General features: G+C 46.4%; 1 protein-coding gene and 1 long non-coding RNA gene across 16 annotated transcripts in view; one reads left to right on the top strand and one right to left on the bottom strand.

Moving 5' to 3' along the window:
• Nucleotides 1-14,920, bottom strand: part of TENM4 (teneurin transmembrane protein 4) — a 972,743-nt gene that overhangs the window by 336,705 nt on the left and 621,118 nt on the right. The window lies entirely within an intron of this gene.
• LOC141572213 (uncharacterized) lies at nt 675-8,667 on the top strand. 2 transcript variants are annotated; one of them, XR_012497462.1, is made up of 4 exons: nt 675-1,000; nt 1,360-1,542; nt 7,883-7,950; nt 8,552-8,667. It is a non-coding gene; the product is annotated as an uncharacterized LOC141572213 (long non-coding RNA). The 2 variants fall into 2 exon arrangements; XR_012497463.1 differs by lacking the exons at nt 7,883-7,950; nt 8,552-8,667 and adding an exon at nt 4,597-7,876.

Below are 14,920 nucleotides of genomic sequence, written 5' to 3'. Positions count from 1 at the left end.
CTAGCTGTTTACCTGCTGCTTGCTTGGCCTCAGGCACATGTTAGGTACTTTACATAGGATGAGCCTCAGTTCAGCCCCATTATGGTCCTGCAATGTGGGTACCGCAGACCCCATTTCACAGATTCAGAAACTGAAGCCCAGTCAGGTACACGTGCATGCAGATCATAGGCTAGTACATGGAAAAATCTTCACCGGACTCTGGGAAGGGGTAAAGCATAGATGTTAAGACTCTGTTAGAGCCAGACCATGTGGATTTGAACCCCAGCTCTGCCATTTCATAGCTATGTGACCCTGAGCAAGTTGCCTACCTTTTCTGTGCCACAGTTTCCTTACTTGTGAAATGGGGACAGTAGCAGGGTTGTCAAGATTTAGGAAGAAAATAAGTATAAGGCACTCAGAACATTGTAAGAACCCAATAAATATTAGTTGTTGCTGTTGAAATCTTCTCATTATTATATTAGGCTATCTCATGCTCAAGGCTATGCACTTTCCACTATCTCATGTTTCTCAAACTCGTCCGAAGTGTGCCTGTCTTAGGTCAGGTTCCCTGGGAAACACTCTTTGATGGAGATATGCTAATGGAAGCTTTCTTGCTCTTAAGAGCACCTCCTCCCAGGCAGGGCGTGAGGGAAGCAGGACCGGGCAGAGAGACCTGGAACTGCAATGCAGTACAACGCCCGCCTCGGCCAATCTCGTTAAGAGCTCTGCAGCTGAGCTGGCCTTTCGGAGCTGTTGCAGATTGGACCAAGGAGTTTGGGTTTCTCTGTAATCCTCACTCCAATCCCTTTCCCCATGGAGGAGTCACTGGATACAGGCTGCCTCCAGGGATAACCTGGGCTTGGTAAGGCAGCTTCCTTAGAGGAAGACCACTCCCAGAGAAAGAAGCAGCTGTGAACGGTGAGCTGCTGACATTGCCTGGCATCTGGAAAATGCATGCCTTGTTGTGGGGGCATCTGGGTGAGGCAGCACAGCACCCACTATGAGCCGGAATAGCAGAAGGGTGAGTAACCCCCTCCCCAAGGCAGGATGTGCGTTAGTGTAGTTGCATCGATTCCACCTGGGCACTAATTAATGTACAGCTTTCCAAGTCCCACTTTAGAACTAGTGGCAATAATCATTGCTGGGTAGGGGCCCAGGGTTCTACAAGTTTAACAAGCATCGCAGGTGATGGGTGAACACCCTAAAGTTTGAGAACCAGGCCCTAAAGACTCTTGAGAAATGGGCCTGAAGTGATCAGCTGCTTGTTTGACATTTCATTCAATTCTCATATTTCATCTGAAGAATTCACTCTAATTTTGCCTGCTCTTTCTATGATATTTTCATGTCTATTTTAATTAAATCTTTCCCTCATATCTTCAGAAATACAGGCCATCAGTATCTTCCCTGATGACCTCTGCACAGGCTCAAGGATACCCACAACCCAGTTTGAGAAACCCGGCTGCCTTTCCTTGCGTCTTTACTACCTGATGTCCCCATCAGAATCTGAAAACCCAGCCTCTTACCTCAAGGAGCTCAGAATCTGGCAGAGCGGTAACACACAAGGTATCTTCCAGAGCTACAATCGTTCCCCTGGCCGCCTCTGCCTGCTAGATTCCCTGGCTTTCAAATTTATTTTCCGGGAGCCGATAACCAAAGCTCTTATGGAGTTAGCAAACTTGTTTTGCCTGGGACTGCTAACTCCCCCGACCCTCAATCAATTTCTTTCTCTCTGAGGGCAGCGTATGGCTTAGTTCGCTTTCTCCTCTGTCCATGTTCTCTACTTTCTGGATCATTAAATTGGTCTTGTCCAAATACAGCAATCTATTTCCTTAGATGTTTGGCTGTCTTGGAAATCCAAGAGCCCCTGCGGGAGCGGAAGGCCCTGGAGAATTGAATGATTTAGAACGCCTCAAAACCAGGCCTCCACATTTCTCAGTCCCATTCCCAGAGGGGCTTTCGTGGTTGGAATCTTAATTCAGAAAGCGCTTCCCAAGTTGGAGGGCAAAGGAAAGAGGGGGAGCGCATAAAATGGGACAAAACTGATTTGGAATTTGTGGCGAGTAGCTTTCTCTATCCAGGTGGGCTCCTTTCCAGGACGCCCTATTAATAACACCGTTCTCTCTGGTAACAGCTTTCATTGTGAGAAAACCCCAAGTCCTTTATGGGGAGAAATCATATCACCGACAATGAACTTGATCTCCTGAAAAGAGTCAAGTTAACAGCTGCTAACCAGCTGTATTACTCTAGTGAGAGAAAGGGAGGTTTAGGGCCTTGGAAGAATTTAGGGAGAGAAAATAGGCAGAGCCCCACCTCCTTTAAAGGGCAGCAATCAGAATGCACCCAGGGTTCAGAATAAGACTTCTGCCTCCTCTGCGTTTAGCAGTCAGGCATGTAATCAGAGGACGAAGCTGGGAAGCCCAGAGAGTAGCACCATGGGGCCAGAACTGGCATTCACTGAGCACGTCATGTGCCAGCTACTGTCCTAAGCCATTTCCAAGCACTATTTAATAACTGCTCCTCATACTGGGCAATGTGGCATCTAACATTATTACGATTTTATGTATAAGCCTCACTGAGTGAACGGACCTGTGCAGGCTTGCCGGGCAAATATGTAGAGCCCAGGTTTCGTTCCCAGGCCACTCTAAATCTGGAAGTCCCCAAAACCCCCTCTGACCTTGGCTGAGATGGAGCCACCTTGGCCTATGAATGGAAAGGTTGTGCCTCTCTTAAAAAGTTAAAGAACCATTTCAGCTGGACATGTCATCAAGCAACACTTGGCATCTCCTGTCCTTCAGGCAGGGAGGAAGAGGATCCCACACTGGGTATCGGCAGCTTGTCTTTCTCGGGGTGCTGGCCTGCAATCCCTCCTCTCCATGTGTCTAGGATCTTCCCTCAGTGGCACATTGAGCAGAGCGGAGCCATGTGCTGCTCTCAGAGAATGATTTACAGGCCTCATATCCCTCTACCATCCCCAGGAAGGAGTGATTCTTCTTACTTAGAGCCCGCTCTGGCTGACTCCTGTCAAACAGCCTCGGCACACCCCATTCAACAACAGTAATTCTCCCACCAGGAGAAAGCCAGGGAGGCAGGTATCCAAACGAGATTGAGCCCCCCTGAGAAGCCTGATGGCTGGCCTCAGCCCAGGACACTGCTGGAGACAGATGGGGATGAAGGACAGACAGAGCCAGAGAGGTAAAAAGGGAGGGAGGCAGAGAGAAGTGAGAAGACAGAGAAGGAGACAGAGAGGTAGATAAAGGACAGCGACGTGGATGATTGCTTCTGTGATGAAAGCTGGCTCCTCCCTCCACACTGGAGAAACCACGTCTGCTTTTGCTCACTCTTGTATCCTCAACACCCAGCAGTGCCTGACTCATAGGACATATTCCTAAGTACTTAGTGAAGGAAATGTAAAAAATAAAGAGATGGAAGAGTACAGGGAACTCCTGGATCATAAGAGCTGCTCGGTATGTCCTTGACTGACTGATTACATATACACATACAGATGGACAATATTTTGGAGGAGAGGGGACCCAGTTTCCAGGACCAGTGCCTCACTGTGTTTCCCCGAAAATAAGACCTAGCCGGACAATCAGCTCTAATGTGTCTTTTGGAGATAAAATCAATATAAGACCTGGTATTATTTTACTATACTATAAGACCAGGTCTTATATAATATAATACAATACTGGGTCTTACATTAATTTTTGCTCCAAAAGATGCATTAGAGCTGATTGTCCGACTAGGTCTTATTTTGGGGGAAACAGGGTAGTAGTCCTACCAAGGGAATAAAGTATTGAGGGCTAAGGGCCAAAGGCTGTGCCCAACTGGGGGGGCCTAGGCTAAGGCCTGGGGCTTCAAAGCCAGAGTGGAGAATCAGAAGGGAAAGGAAGCTTCTAATAGGCACCAGGAAGCCAGCAGCAGGCATTCAATTTCCAGAATAGTGGAGGAGTGGGCAATCAGGGGTTGAGTCGGGAGCTCATCACTGTTTTCCGAGAATCTAGTATGAATCCAGGCACGCAATGGGAACTTAGCAGAAGTTTGCTGAGTAAATGATGAGAACAGGATTTGGGGATGAGAAGGTCAAGGTGAGGTATTTAGCACTGCACCCACGAAAGGACAGTGCGATTGGTGAGGTGGGTACAGAGGCGTAAAGGATCATGCTGGGCTGGACGTGCCCTGTCTTCAGACTTGGCACTTCTGGGCAAATGTAAGTGAAGGTTGTTTCTACTTTCACTCTAGTTGTAGTGGTTCTCAACAGGGCAATTTTGATCCCCAGGGGACATTTGGCAATGTCTGGGGACCGTTTTGGCTGTCGTGATTGAGGAAGGTTGCTACTGGCATCTAGTTGGTAAAACCAGGGATTCTGGTAAACATCTTACAATGCCTGGAACAGACCCCACAATGAAGAATTCTCTGGCCCCAATGTGATGGTTGAGAAACTCTGCTCTGTAGCTCCGTGGGAACACCACTGCCCCCACCTCTGATCCTGAAGCTACGGTCTCATTTTGAGGCAGTGTAGTCGCCATAATTAAGATCACTACCGTCAATAAAGATTCATTGAGCCCTGACATGCAAAACCAGATACCTGTCATCTTGAATTGTTTTTCCTTAAAACAGATGACAGTGCTTTGGGCCTCAGAGACGACCAATGTGAACACAATTCAGTGTACCGGCCAGCTAAAGGCCTGAAGGTCACACAGTCACCACCACTGCACCCGCACTGGAGCGCTATGCTGGTAACGTCCTTTTATCCGTCTGGAGTTTATAAGTTCGGACCTTAGAACGGGAAGGGGTCACAGGAGCGACGGCTCTCACTGCCTGCTTTTACCAACGAAGACACCGAAGTCCCAAGAAGGAAATGAAAAATGACTGGTCCAGGGTCACATGGCAAGGGAGTGGCAGAACCAGGCCGGGAATCCAGATCTCTAGACTGCCAGCTTCGTGCACTTTCCATGAGAAAGAACCTCAGGTGACTTCGGTTTCCAAAAACTGCCTCCTACAATACTGAGAAGTGTGTTCTACATGTAAGTGACGTTCTGAGAGCCTTTCAAATGTTCAAGTAATCAGGTGCGCTCGCCTGAGGCCAAGGGAGCAAGAACCTAAGAGAAGGCTCTGGTGGGAGCCATAGAAAGCTAATTGCTTGAAGATGTCCGTAAGCATTCATGGGGAAGCCCAGAGACCCAAAAAGCAAGAGGACTGTATAAATAAGTAGGCGATTTCTACCCTATTGTCTCAAGGAAAGTAGGAAGTAGAAAGATTAGCACCAGAAACAAGCATTCATATTTCTTCCCCACATGCCAGGCCCTCGAGACTCATGTTGATGGCAAGAAGCTGCTATTCATTTGTTCAGGAAGAACATGCCCGCCATTAGCTCATTGGGAGTGAAAATGAAAGAGCACAGGTTCAGCCACAGAGGTGGGGTAATTTAACAAGTCGCAGAGCAGTACAATTCCCTCTGCCCCCTCCCATCCGTCCACCTACTCATCTCTGAAGACTCTGTTCCTGGATCACCCACCCTTTGAAGCATTTCTAACTCCCGTCCTCAAGGAAGAACTCAATCTGTGGCACTCAATGGCGCGCTGACCCTTATATCCTAGAACCCTGATATGGTAGTGAACTTGTCTGTCTCTTCACGACGTTGTGAGATCTGTGCCAAGTACCTGGCACCAGCGTAGGCATACAGCAGGTGCTCAATAAATATTGTTGATTTTTTAAAAGTAAAAATAGGAAGAAATGGTACCCCAGGAGGGAAGGTGCATACCAGAGTCGGAATGGGGTGGGTTGATGTATTGGGGATGAAGGAATAAATACTGTTTTGATGTTCAGAGTCTATCAAAGAAGGAAGGATGCTACAATTTCCTGATCTACTACACACAAGGCACTTGTGGCCACATGTTTGCCATCCTCCTGACAAGCCTGTAAGCAAGGTATTATTGTTCCCCAGTTCACTGATAAGGAAATGAATACTCTGAGAGCCAGGATGATATGGCACCAAAGCACAAGCTTTCCTGGTCCAGCCGGCTGTCTCTTGCTACATAAACAATGTATTTCCTGTGCTTCAATAAAACCCTGATGGTGCCTAGTTGGATTGGCAGGAATGTGTCACATCAGAGCTGCGGCTCATGACGTTTTCATATCTAACACAGACATTTAATAAAGGCAGCTGTTTTTGCTATCAGAGCACTAGAAGCTTATTCCTAAGTCTAAATAAATGAACAAGTAAATAAATAAACTGATTTGATTTGTGGACTTAAGATTTATGCAGTTATTTATTTGAGAAGTCCTATAAAGGTACAAATAAACTACTTTCTGCTAAGCACTTAATGAACCGGACTTGGTTTTTAAATTCCCTGAAATCAGGTTACCCCAGGAAATCTAGGGTTTTGCTATAACCATGAACAGCAGGAGGCAAATTAGTATAATGGTAACAGACACAGAATGGAGAGTGCAAAGAGCAGGACAGGGTCACGTGCTGTCACTTTTCAGTCTCCTTATCTGTAACATGGGGTAATAACACCCAGCTCTGTCAGGTCTGTTTTGAGGCTGCGGACTTGAGAATCGGTTTGTTTAAAACTGCCCAGCAACATAGAAACATTAGTTATTATAGTTGTTGGGGAACTTTCGGCATTTTATGCTCACTTGGGGGCACTTGATCTCCAAGAAGCTTTAATTATCAAAAAGCAACAACAACAACAACAAAACCACCCTCCATAGAGTGCAATGGGAGAACTACTTTGAGAATGTCAGTTTTTGAGTTCAGCCTCTCTCCTGTCCCCCTTCCCATCAGGGCTGAGAGGACCTTGTTCTTTGCAGCAGAGCGAGCGTCACGTCACCCCAGATGCTATTCTTGTGCCTCATGCAGGTGGAATCCTTGTTAACCTCCAGCCCTCAGAGGCCGACAGGAGGTGCTGCTCTTGTTGTGGGTATAATTAGAGACATTCTTAGCTCTCTAGACATTTCTTCAAAGAACAACATGTTCTGAAGACATCCCAAACCACAAAGTAGAAAATATTGTGGAAGTTTAATTTAAAAAAAAAAAAAAAAAAAGCGTGTCCATAATGGGTTTTCTGGAGCACAATTTCTGTGAGATGCTGAAGGGCCTTCCATAAAAACGTTGTCGGTGGTGACGCAGGCCTGGATGACAAGGTTACCACAAGAGTGTGGGCCGTGTCTCAGCAGGCTCGGTGCTGCAGGCACAGCGCAGCTCTAAGAGCACAGCGAGAAGCGGAGGGCCTCAAATGTGTCTGGAAACCTTACTCCTCAGTGCATCTGGGGGACTAGTTATTCATAGACCTTTGCGAAACTCTGTTCGGAACCTGGCTTTGACCCTGTGTTCATCGGAATCGCAAAGGCTGCTGGAGGAGGTCTCAGGAGCTACAGAGGGCAGGAGCTAAGGCCCCTGCTATGGTCTGAATATTTATGCACCTCAAATTCCTATGGTGAAACCCTAATGCACAGCAATGGCATCAGGAAGTGGGGACTTTGGCAGGTGCTTAAGTTATGAGGGTGGAGCCCCTATGAATGGGATGAGTGTCCTCATTAAAGAGACCCCGCAGAGCTCCCTGGCCCCTTTGCCACGTGAGGACACAAGGAGAAAGTGCTGGCTATGCACCCCAAAGAGGGTTCTTACCTGAATGCGACCATGCTGATGCCTTGTACTTAGACTTCCAGCCTCCAGAACTGTAAACAACACATTTCTGTTGTTTATATGCCACCCAATCTGTGGTATTTTGTTACAGCAGCCCAACGGACCAAGGCAGTCCTCGCATTCCCTGCAGAGCAACTCCCTTAATATTTGGAAAATCACTGCTCTAGAACAGATGAAGCCACGAGGCCTTTTAGACAGCCTATGACTGATGGGTTAATCTTCACACTCAACATGGCTCTTACTGTCCCGATCCAGGGGTCCGGAGCACAGAGTGACAAGATGCGGTATGAATGCCAGTTCCTCCTGTCTTGACCTTACGCAAGGTACGTGACCTCTCCAAGCCTCTGTCTCATGTATACGACAGCAGGGGTGCCAGACTCCACACTGGCATACAGCTGGCACACAGCAGAGGCTCAAGAAACAACACCCAGGACACCTAAAAATTCTTTTGTTGCTTTTCTCTTTTACATGAAAAAAGATTCTCAGCTCACCCTCACTTACAGCCATTTGCACCCCACAGCTCTGCGTCACTCTACTGTGCTCATGTTTGCTTTGTGTCTCTTTATCTTGCTTTTATAATTCTTCCTTAAAACATTTTTGTTCGATTTTTCTTATTACATTGTGACACACATTCAATGCAGAAGACTTTTAAAATTCAGACAAGAAAAAAAAAAAAAAGAACAAAACCAAAAAAAAAAGTCACCCACAATTCCACCACTTGGATTGATGCTGGTAATGTGTTCCTTTTCAATTTAAGCTCATCTGAGAAATGCCCGCGCAGCTTCCTGGGGTTATTCTTTGCTGTGTTGTCAAACTTACATTTATCAAAATCACACATCCTTGTTCCTTTAGTTGTATTAGTTAATTTGCATACTTTTTATCTCCAAAATAATACTAACAGGTATTCATGTTTTTGCATTCAAGCAATGCAGAAGCCAGCTGAACACCCGTGCAAGCCTTCCTTCACTCCTACCCACCCCGTGCCACTCGTGTCCTGAGGAAACTACTATTCAATGTTGTCCTTACAGATATTTTCCTATTTATTTCCACATTATATTGATATTGAGAAACATAAAAGGTGGTCTTATCCCGACTGTTATTTCTCAACCCTTTTGAATCATTTTTTTCAAAGTGTCTGGTCTTAACACTAAATCTAGTATTTGCTCCGAAGTTTCTGAGATCGACTTTCATAAAAGTCTAGGGCAGCGCTTCTCAGCTTCAGTGCCTGTAGGAACCACCTGCTCATCCTGTTAGAAAAGCTGATTCCGATTCGTCGGTCTGGAGTGAGGCTGAGATCCTGCCTTTCTCAGCAGCTCATGCTGCAGAGCCTCTTTGAGGAGCAGGGCTCCAAGGCACGCATCTGCCCAGGAGACACATTCTTCTCCTTGGCTTGTATAAACTCACATGGCCATTTCTCCCATCCATCCCACAGCCCTGCATCACCAGCTTTCTTGGATTATCCCGAATTAAGCCAATGCATGAGTCTCCCTCAAGACTGAGGGGAACTGGTGGTATAGAGTTCCTGAGGATGTAGGTCCTAAAATAAAAAGCAACTAAATGTTCAGGACTTTTCTGCAGGGAAGAAATGTCCGGAGGAGCAGAAGACATAATAACCATCGTGCCAAACCCCCAAAAGGCATGGAATGAATGCTTGACTAAGGGCACCCAAGGGGAACGGAAGAGGATCCTAACTGCTGTGGGAGAGAAAACCTCAAGGAGGCACAGCGAGATTTAGAAACCCAAATTTAGCTGAGTGGTAAAGTGCTTTTCAGCAGCTCAGCACAAATGAGATTGGAGCCCAAGGAATGGAGATGGGGGAGTTAGTGAAAGCATGCCTCCTCCCCTGCTCTCTCCTCCCCCATTACTTCAGCCCCAGGTGTGGCCCTTTAGGAGGCTCTCCTGCCATCAGCTGCTTCCCATATCAGGAGCCCTCAAGAACACGACCAGCTCCTGCCTGTGTGGTTCTTAAACGATAGCCCCCTGGCACTCATAGTGACTCCAACACTGGGTTACGGAAGAAGGGCAGCGCCTTAAAAGGCAGTCAGATGGTCAGACTTCTCGTCAGTCTGGGAGGTCTATTAAGAATACCCCTCTGGCCACTGTACTCTTAAAGTCAAAGAGTTGGGGTTTCTGCTTTGCTAGTGATAGTACCACAAGGACCTGGAGACACATTTCTTACAGTTTCTATAGTTAAGCACACCATAAATCATTTTGCTTCATTTTCTAAGCTGTTGGCTATTAGAGAATAGCTTAGTCCAAATCCACGATGAGAAACCCTTCCTTAATTGACCACCATGTCTCACATTTTCTTTGCTGATGTGACTTTTCTCCATGATTTGTAGATAATATGTACAAATACATATACACATATCACCCCCCCACCCAATAACTGAAAACTGCCCAAGAAAGCCAGTGGACACTTATTTGCAGTTTTCATTCAAATCCGTCAGGATATTCAAAATAAAGAATGCAAGGGGCAAGGGAACTAGATATATGTATGTACTTCTAATACACCTTTCATGAATCTAACCTGCATGAGAATCATTGGAAAGATTTAGTTTTTTCCTAATCAAATCAGGACAACGGTACTAGAAAATGACTCCTATGGTGGAACAAAGCAGAAGGGCTTCTGCTTGACAACCAGTGTTTGACATCAGCCTTCCTTGGAAGGGCATCTCCAAGGAAATCATAACAGGGATATATGGCCGATCACCCCAACCAGAAGTCCTGCGAGGCCCAAGCTGGGCAAAGGAAATCAGGGACCACCGTGACCCGGGAACTCTGTTTTGCTCATCACTGGACTCCCAGCACCAAGCATAGGTCCTGCCTTGGTAGGTACTGCACACTTTTCTCTTGGATGAGTGAATAAATGGATAAGTGGATGAGAGAAGGAATGATCACTTCTAAATCAGTATCTCTAGGACCCCTTATTCAGCTCCAGGTGTTTAGTAATTATCTCTCCCAGGTGCTTCAAATTCATTCTGTCTCAAATTCCAACTCATCTAGCACCACCCCGCATCCCTGCAAACTGCTCCTTGGGGGCTCTGGGACTCTGACGCCATCTCTGACTGCCTGAACTGTTCTTTCTCACCTTCTTCATCTACAGTACTCCCAGTGTAAATGTTGCCTCTCTTCGATGCCCTAGACACTCCCCGCCTGCTTTTCCTCACTGGCCTTTCTTATTTAAACATCGATTAGAGTCTCAGGTCAAAGGCATTTTATAAATCAAGAAGAGGAGATTGAGCTAAATACATAGGCAGCTGAGCTCTCTCTTAGCTGAGAAAAGGAAAACTCTTTTTGCTCGTTTATCTCTTTTCTCTCTGCGGCTTTTCTAGCTGCAATAACACAGGACCGTATTCAGAGGAAGCAGAAATGGCCAAGAAGCTCTGGCCGCTAACTATAGGTGTCATACGTTCAAATCCTGGCTTGTGCAAGTGTCACACAGGGTGTCAGGCGGGGTCTCTAGTCCTATTCCCCACATAAGAACGCAAGATATAGTGAGGCCAAAAAGGAACACCCACGGAGCCATAGATGGGGGTCATATCACTATAGCCTCGCTGGAGGCTGGGTTGGAGACACAGGAAGCAGGAGCCACACTATCTGCAACCTGCCATCGTCTTCTCTGCCAACCAACCAACCTCACTTGCTAACTGCAATCCGCCGTGCTAACGGCAACCCGTGCCTGCCAGCTCAGCCACCTTCTTCTTGCTAGCCCCCCATGTGCTGCTAGTGTAGCCACAGCAGTTAAATTAGTGGCCAATGGCTCACTGGTTACAGCAGACGGCCAACTAGCCACAGCTGATGGCCATCCAATCACAGTTGATGGCCATTTACTACCTGAGCCAGCACCTTTCCATGTAAGGCCAAGAACCTGGAAACTGCTCTCTAGGGCTCTGTCCCCACGGCAGGAGTTCTGACTTAGCGGTTATGCTGCAGGAAGCCCAGCCTCACATGAATAGGAAGAACCAGGAAAGGGAAAAAGCTTTCCTGTGACTGTGCTGCTTTCAGGTAGCATCACCACAGAAAAGGAGGGTGTGGAAGTGATGAAGTCCACCCGGAGGACATCAGCAGTTATTAAATAGGGGTATTTAGCTTGCTGAACCAAGGGAGAATGTACCCTGGGGTTACCTCAGGGTTGGCAAGGGCTCTTATAGGGTGTGGGATTGTGTTGTCGAATTTTAAAGAGGACTCAAGGAAGCAGGGTTTAGCTCTGGAGTAGCTACGCTGAAGACATAGGGACAATGAAATAAATGAGCATTTTTATGTAGAGGTGGAAGGATTAAAGCAGGGCTAGAATTGGCAATAAGTATACAAGCAGCATTCCCTCCGGGAAAGGCAACGGCTGTGAGCGAGCTGGGTGTTTGTGGTTACATAGGAGCCATGTGTTTGCCCTGAACGTGGCCACACAGAAGGTTTGCTTATGTGTTGTTCGGAGCATTGTTTCTCTCTGTTGGGAATGTCCCAGTCTGGTTGTCAGCAGGGTTACTTTTCACTTTTTCTGTGTTTTTTGTGACGCTCCTACTCACTTTATGCCAGAAGCTTATTTAATGCCAGGCACTGCACTCATCATGCTGTATATGTGAACTTATTTATTCTTCATAATGTAACGTTATGGGAGAGAAAGGCACCGTAACCATTTCACAGATGAGAAAGGCTTCCAGATGTCAGTACCATTCCCACAGTCACACAGATAAGTAAATGTCAGAGCCAGAATTTGAATGGAGGCCTGGCCAACTCTAAATTCTGTGCTCTTACCTTCTATATTACATTGTCTCCATTTCATCACTACCAGTGTCTACTCCATTCATTCATTTAAATATTATTCAGTCCATTGGTAACCACTGAGCTAGGCATTGCAGATAAGGGTACAAGACATGTTCCTCGCTGTCACAGAGCTCAACAGACTCTTGATTCTAGAGCTGTGCTGTCCAATATGGTAGCCACTAACCACATATGATTGTCTAAATTTAGATTTTAAATTAAATCAATTAAATAAAATTAGAAATTCATTTCCTCATATGCACTAGCTACATTAGCTACATTTCAAGTGCTGGATAACCACATGTGGCTAATGGCTACTCTACAGGACAGTGCACATACAGACCATTTCCATCAGTGCAGAAATTTCTCTCCAAGAGTGCAGTTCTAGAGGAAATGGGTGCCCCTATCCTTTCTTGAGTCTAGCTTTAAAAGTTGTAACTGTTTTTTAAATTAGGCCTTCTTTGCTCTCTTTTCTAGCTAGCAAAGAAACTACCATCAAACCCCACCAGGAGCCAAGTTTTTCCCCAGTGTCTGTTCTTGGTGCTTTGCTGAGTCATGTCCACTTGTTTTACAGCCCCCCAAAGGGTTGTGGAGCTGTGATGATGGCAGAGTGAATGCCATTCAACAGAGGACAAACCCCAGCCCTATGTTTCCCATACATCCATCAACAGAACTGTCAAATTTCAGAATTTTTATTGCTCAGGAAGCTGTGAGAAGCAAAAAGAAGACAGCTTGATTTTTAGGCTCTGGAGGCAAGACGAGAAAACATCTTTTGACTTGTAAACTGAACAATTTTGGATGTGGATGTCACAGGGAATGTGTGTGTCAGGTCCCTGGCAGAGTTCCTTAACAGGAAAAAAACACACACAAAAAAAACCCTCCATTTACCAGCGGGTGGGCAGGATTCCCTCAGTGGGGACTGCAGGCATTCATACCTTCAGTTAAGCCATTTCTATAAAGAGTCTACAGCCACATATAGCAAACAGAACCTCCATTCATCTTTGCTCTCTTTCTTCTCCTTCCTAACCCCATAAGCCTTTCCTGAGAACTGAATGCAAGCCCAGTGTAAGAGGGCAGAAAGATGGAGAAGACAAAATCTTTCCTCTTCTGGTGAAAAATCTAGACAGGGCCATTTGGGGCAAAGAGATCATCTTGTGCCTGCCTGCCCATGGCCCCTTCAGAAGCATGCTCAGGGCTTCTGCTGAGGGGTGGGCCTAGGCAGCCAAGATGCATATCACATGACTCTGCCCTGCCTGACTCCACCCACTTACTTTGACTTACAGCTTGACATATAAAGACAGGCTCAGCCAATCAGAATCTTTCTCTCAGAAATTGAAACCGGAAGCAGGAAATGCCCCACCAAAAAGCAACAGGAAGCCAAAACATGTAGAGCGTCCTTAGAGGGCAAGATGGACAGATAAAGACTTATTACCTCCAACCTTGAATCCAGAACCTCCAGATATCTTCAGTCCAGTCCAAACTGGATTGTTCTTGATTTCCATGCCAGCTATTCTCTCATTCCATATGTAATCCTTCTACAAACCCCATTCCTTGAGCTCGCTTGAATGCATCCCTGTTCCTTGAGCAAACCCAGAGGTATTTTACCTTTGAAAGAAGTGTCAGTCATTCTGTGACAGGAAATGGTTTGGGTGAGTAATGTGGACATAATAGGGAAATAACGTTCCATGTGCCCACTATGTGTCAGGTAGTCTAAGGTGCTCCTCCAGATGAGATCAGACTCAGTACTCACAACAGCCCTGACACCCAGGTACAGTTATCCCATTTCATAGAGGAAGAGCCAGGTGTCTTGGATCAGCTCTCATTGTCCCCTAACTGTCCTTAGGTTGCCTGCTTGAAAAAAGCTCTTCCTCCTTTAGTTGCTCAGAAAAAAGGGAAAGATTACAATAAATGAGGAGGAATGAAGGTTTCCTGGAGAAGCTGGAAGTTGGGAAGCAGCTTTGTCTTTCTGAGCCTCAATATCTTTTCCTGTAAAATGGGAACAATAATATTGCCCGAAAAGAGTTGCGTGGAATTGGTGACATAAAGAATGTAAAGCACTGAGCTTTAGGCTGAACATATAGAAAAGGTGCTCAATCTCAACCTGTAGTCCCCTCTCCTCCTTCTTCATCTATCGTCTTTGTCCAGTTTCCAGGAGATGCCCGCCTCTGGCCTCCTGCCTCCTTCCTGCACCAGCCCAGCAACCTTAGTCACGCTCTGGATCCAGTCCCAGTCTTCTTGGCTGAGGCCTGGTGTTCACTGTACTTATTATTCCAGGCACCCTGTGATTTACTTTTCTAGTGAGTTAATTGCAAAATCCATATGGAGTGGAGAGAAAACATCAACCCAGGCTTGCCATGAAAAGCAGGGGAACAGGGCAAGCTTTCCATCTTGGCAGCACAGCCTGGAGAGGCGGGGGGCGGGGGGGTGGGGTAGATGCTGCTGCACTTAGTGTACAGAAGGCCAAATCGGCCGAGCTCAGTAGAAACCACAGTGTTCAGGGCCTAGTTATTTCCCTTTGTGTTTTCTCTCATC

Source organism: Rhinolophus sinicus, linkage group LG06 (genome assembly GCF_036562045.2).
Source record: "Rhinolophus sinicus isolate RSC01 linkage group LG06, ASM3656204v1, whole genome shotgun sequence".
NCBI lineage: Eukaryota > Metazoa > Chordata > Mammalia > Chiroptera > Rhinolophidae > Rhinolophus > Rhinolophus sinicus.
This window is presented reverse-complemented; position numbering and strand designations above follow the sequence as displayed.